At 43.0% G+C, this 5165-nt stretch overlaps 1 long non-coding RNA gene across 1 annotated transcript; it reads right to left on the reverse strand.

The window, feature by feature from the left end:
- Positions 1-3748: 3748 nt before the first annotated feature.
- Positions 3749-4934, reverse strand: LOC144173107 (uncharacterized). Its single transcript, XR_013323157.1, has 3 exons — positions 4832-4934; positions 4556-4684; positions 3749-4449 (listed from the first exon to the last, which is right to left on the reverse strand). It is a non-coding gene; the product is annotated as an uncharacterized LOC144173107 (long non-coding RNA).
- Between the last annotated feature and the right edge of the window lie 231 nt (positions 4935-5165).

Below are 5165 nucleotides of genomic sequence, written 5' to 3' on the forward strand. Positions count from 1 at the left end.
TAACGATATCTGCCTAGTGAACAGAAAGTAGAGCTCGCGGTAACGTCAATATGCAAGATTATTGCATTGTAAGCCATTCAATGCTCACTCCATATAGAAAAAAGTGTCATATGCAATACGCCCTTAGCACTGGTATGTCAGCAGTACAGTAGCGATGAAGAATGCATTTGTTAATGTTCCACTATATTCTTTTTACTACTATTTCCACTACAGGGAGGGCGGACAAAACGGGTGATACACAACAGTGCATAATACAACAGTGCATAAAGTTTCTTCACAAGCAACAAAGGCCTTACAATAACAGAGGTCATTAGAAGGTAGCAAGATGACAACTCGATCGCGCCAGGGTATTGAGGTAATGACTGCAAATTAATTTTCCCCGAGTTTCCTAACTATTCACAAATATGTTGGGTACCTCAAACCCGACATGAAAAACCTGCCCGGCACCGACTTTGATGTGTTCTCTTCACGGTTACCTAAGAAGCAATTGCACATCAAGATGCAACAAAAAGCAGTAAATAGAATGCTTGTTTGTTATTCTTGCCATTCACAGCTTATCAGAAACTTGTAAAGCAAAATGAAGGATATTGTGTATTTCAGTCGCAGTAATGTCGATTATATATGATGAGATAATTGTATTTGAGAACCGCAATAAAAGATCAATGCAAGTGGTACAATGTCATGGCATGTCGAACACTGGTTCCTGCTATATCAAACACTGATTCACACACATTCTACCTCCCACATTGCAAAAAATGGCACACTGTTTACAGCAAAACAGTACACCAACACAAACACACCACAGGAAAACTGCTACCAGGGACCGGGGTCCCTGGAACACGTGGAAATTACCATATGCTCATGACAGTACAGAAATTGGTGGCTCTCATCCTCCACGAGCTCTTTGCGAGACTCATATGCCTTCATTAAAGTGTGTACCATGTACACTGCCGAAGTGCAAAAAATGCGATTCAAGACCACTGGGGCATGTTCTACCTCGACATAGGGGGAATTCGAAAGTCACCTGCAGGATCAAAGCACTGCTGTGACAGTAACCTCGTGAAGCCCGTACAGCTTAAGCAGGGTATGGTTGAGGTTGAACAGAACAGAAATAAAAAATACCGTCAGTCACCCCCCCCCCCCCCAAAGAAGCATGGTGCAGATTGTCACCCTGCAACCGTTAAGTACACACTCCTGCCGAGCACTTTCGTGTTGCCCAAACGCACTTGCATAGATGCATCTGCTGGCCAGTTTTGGCATATACTTACCTCGTTTTGGAAACAGACGTTTCCAAAACATTCCATTCCTGGTACATTTCGAAAAGTGCAGTTGATCAAAAATGAAATACTGCAATTCATGTAATTGACTACTCAATTGGAAATCTGCACCACTGCAAAAAGCCTGCACTTCAGCTCTCTGATGAACTAAGCAACTGAATGTGAATGATCAAAAGCTCCTGGCTGGAACAATTCTATTGTGCCTCGTATCAGCATGGTCAGTCATATTGAGCCATTTCATTTTAAACGTGCAAGAGAAAATGAAGAAACATGGTCAGTCATATTGAGCCATTTCTATTTTAAAGGTGCAAGAGAAAATGAAGAAACTATCAGCCAGAGATAGATATTAATAAAGCAGTTCTCACAAGCTGCCTATAAGGCCCCAATGTTTCGTTTAGAGCTTTTTCAGCTTCCTCTTTGCCGATGACTTGGACTTTTTGACCTTGCTGAGGTCTCTGTTTCTCATCCTCAGGTACCAAAGTGGGCGAATTGAGGAACGCCTTGAGGAACGCCTCACCGAAGTCCTGGCTGCAAAATGGTCCTTCACTGGCCTCTCTCATGATGCTCACTAGCTCCTACGATACCCATTCTTTGTGTGCAACGTCATTTATTGCAACAGAAAACAGCTGCTCCAACCTGGCCACATGGTGAAAGGCCATCTCAGTTGGCACAGCTAGGTTACCTAGTGTCCTGCCTTCTATCTCTACTGCCTTGAACATCATAAATACTTGATTTGACGAGGCGAGGTCTTGGCTCGGGGACTTTAGAAGTTGTCTACACGAGTCACAAGCCTTACTCTTTAGGAACGTGTGTACCAGATACCCTGACACGTAACAAACTATGTTTGCTTCAAGAACATCAAGTGAAGGCAGGTCAGTTTCGGAGAGATGTTCCGGAACATCTAGACTCGTACTGGCTGTGCTCTGGCTCTGGCCCTGGCCTGCGACATCTGACAGTAGCCTTTTCAGCTCTGTTAACAGAACAGATTTGTCTTGCTCACAGTTGCTGTTGTCGGATAGTTTGAAGAGCTTGCCGACTACAATATGTTTGAGCCCAGCAGCAAATTGGTATGCATTTGGCGTTTCATTGCAGCCGTGCTGCTGCCTGACAATTCCAAACAAATTTTCAAGCAGGTCCTGGTTGAGGTTACGTGTCAGGAGAAACTCAAACCCAAAGGAAGCTTGGAGCTCTGCCCAAAGCAAAACAATGGCCCTGACTGTCACCTGCCAACCACGTATGGTTCTAGGCTGAGAACCGGACTCGAACTTCCACGACTGAAACCAGGAAAAGCATGAATTCAAGAACTGAACATGCGCAGTGGATGGAGACATAGCATGTCTCATTTTTCTCTCTCGGATTCGAACACAGGAGCTGTTTACGGTGTCGAACAAATCATCCATCCGCTCTACAAACTCTGCTGCATCCACAGCCGTGGGGAGCAACTCATTAAAGGCGATGAATGCCTGCATTGCTAAGTACACACTCCTGCTGAACACCTGTGCTGCATACTTCACCTTCATGTTGCCAAAAGGAGTCTCATAGATATGCCTATTGGTCAATTTTGGCACGTACTTCAACTTCAAGTGGTGCGTGGACACATAGAGCTGCTTAATGTGTTCCCAACTGACTACTTTTGTTCCAATCTTCAGGTTATGCTTCCGCAGGTTATTCCTTGTGCATTTCAAAAGGTGAGGGGGATCAAAATTGAAATATACTTTCGTGCCATCTATTGTAAAGAATGGTCTTTCTGGGCTTATTCCTAGCGTTTTTGCCATAACACCATTGCTGCTTCCCTGATCACAAATCAGTGCCTTAACAAAAAGTCCCTGATCAATCTTTTAAGGGGGCTCACTGGTCTTAAACCAAAAAAGTTTATTTTTGCAGTTATGATGATGAAAATGGGGGGGCACATGTAGTTTTTCATTCTTATTGTAGATATAAAATTTGTTTTTGAGTAAAATGATTATATTCAAATTTATGTGGATTTTTATATTCAATTTTTTGACAGCCTTTGTAAAAAAACTGCTGGAAGGATGCAGCTAAACAGGGAACCAGTGAACTGTGCACAAATCAAAGAGTGCAATAAGACTAACATTATCGTTCTATCTGGTCTGTAGCAGAAGTTACGACCATTTGAAGTTTGGGCTTGAAAAGTGGCAACTAGAAAAACCGGTTTTGCCTTCCAGGCCCAAACTTCAAATGGTCGTAACTTCTGCTACAGACCAGATAGAACAATAATGTTAGTCTTATTGCAGTCTTTGATTTGTGCACAGTTCACTGGTTCCCTGTTTAGCTGCATCCTTCCAGCAGTTTTTTTACAAAGGCTGTCAAAAAATTGAATATAAAAATCCACATAAATTTGAATATAATCATTTTACTCAAAAACAAATTTTATATCTACAATAAGAATGAAAAACTACATGTGCCCCCCAATTTTCATCATCATAACTGCAAAAATAAACTTTTTTGGTTTAAGACCAGTGAGCCCCCTTAAGAAGGATCAAAAGTGGCCCAGAGCGAACAGCTGCCTCCCCAGTCATGAAAGCAACCGGATGAATCCATTTCTTTGCAATGCCCAACACTAGGACCAATAGTGCAGTGTTCACCACATTCTTCCTCCTTTCGTACCCGGTGTCAGCATAACCATGGACAATATCTTGCTTGGAATCATACTGCAAATTTCGTTTCAGTGACATTTCGTCAAAGATCAATGTGCAGGCTCTGTTGATCATTTCCCAATTCTTTGTTTTTTCTTTTAACAATTCAAGAACTTGTGGAAACACACCAGGTTTAATGGTGATGCTCGACAGCCAGGTTCGCAGGGATGTGACTGTTGGAAGGCTTAGGACCTTAGCCAGATATCTATATGCCTTTGGGCTGTTGAAGTACAGGTTGAGGGCAAACTGCCGAAACTCAAAAGACCAGCGCCTTCCGTACTTGTTTAAGGGCTGGAGGTACATCTGTACATGCAGAATGTCCAAGAAGTCTTTGTTGAGATACCTGGCTGACTCTGAAATGATCTGTGCTCGTGACAGTACTGGTCTTGCAGGCTTCATTCGTGACAGGGTCCGACGGAGCCGAGCGTTCTCGATCCGGTAGTGGTGAAGCTGTCTTTTGGTTCGTGGTGTCGTCTGTTTTTTTGGCCTGCCTTTTCTCTTCTTGACTGGTGTATCTAAAAAAATAAATAAGTGGGTTTGTGAGAACCGTTATACAATATTCAGTTGTATTACTACGACCGAAAATTTCGGTGCATTGATCAAGCATAAATGGTTACGTACCCTGCCTGGATGCCAGTGTAGCTGCCGGTGCAGGCACATGGCTGCTTTCAAAGTGGTGGGAAGGGAATGGAGAAGCTCTGGTGGTTGACGTGGACGGCACAGCCAGGTACTCGAATGGGTCACTGCTGGCTAAAAATGCAGAGAACATCGATATATCCGACCATTAAACAAAGCTGCAAGCTTACCAGTGCACTCAAATACACACTGTTGCAAGCATCGTAATGCTTGTGTTATATCCATCATGCTCAAAGCCAATTTAATGAAACGTGCACTTACAATGCAATTTCGTTGCTAAAGGTGCCCCAGATTCAATGTCGACTGGTCTTCCCAACACTTGGGAGTTGACCGCCAAGAAGCTAGATGGGCTGCTATCAACTGGAAGAATGGAAAGAAAAGGTGTGGTCAAATATTTGTGTGCCGTTTAGAAGTAACGAGGGAGGGTGTATGACACATGCTATTAAAACTTGATCCTAAAAAATCCACTGGGCCCGACGGTACACTTAATGCCTTTTTAACAGCAAAGTTCTGGTTTCTAACCTCTTTTTAATTTTTTTTTACTAGCTACGGGGGAATTATATCGGCTTGCTGTTTGAGAATTATCGTCCTATTG

This window comes from Haemaphysalis longicornis, unplaced genomic scaffold (assembly GCF_048455015.1).
Source record: "Haemaphysalis longicornis isolate Haplotype H1 unplaced genomic scaffold, Haemaphysalis longicornis Haplotype H1 scaffold_1, whole genome shotgun sequence".
NCBI classification, from domain to species: Eukaryota; Metazoa; Arthropoda; class Arachnida; order Ixodida; family Ixodidae; genus Haemaphysalis; species Haemaphysalis longicornis.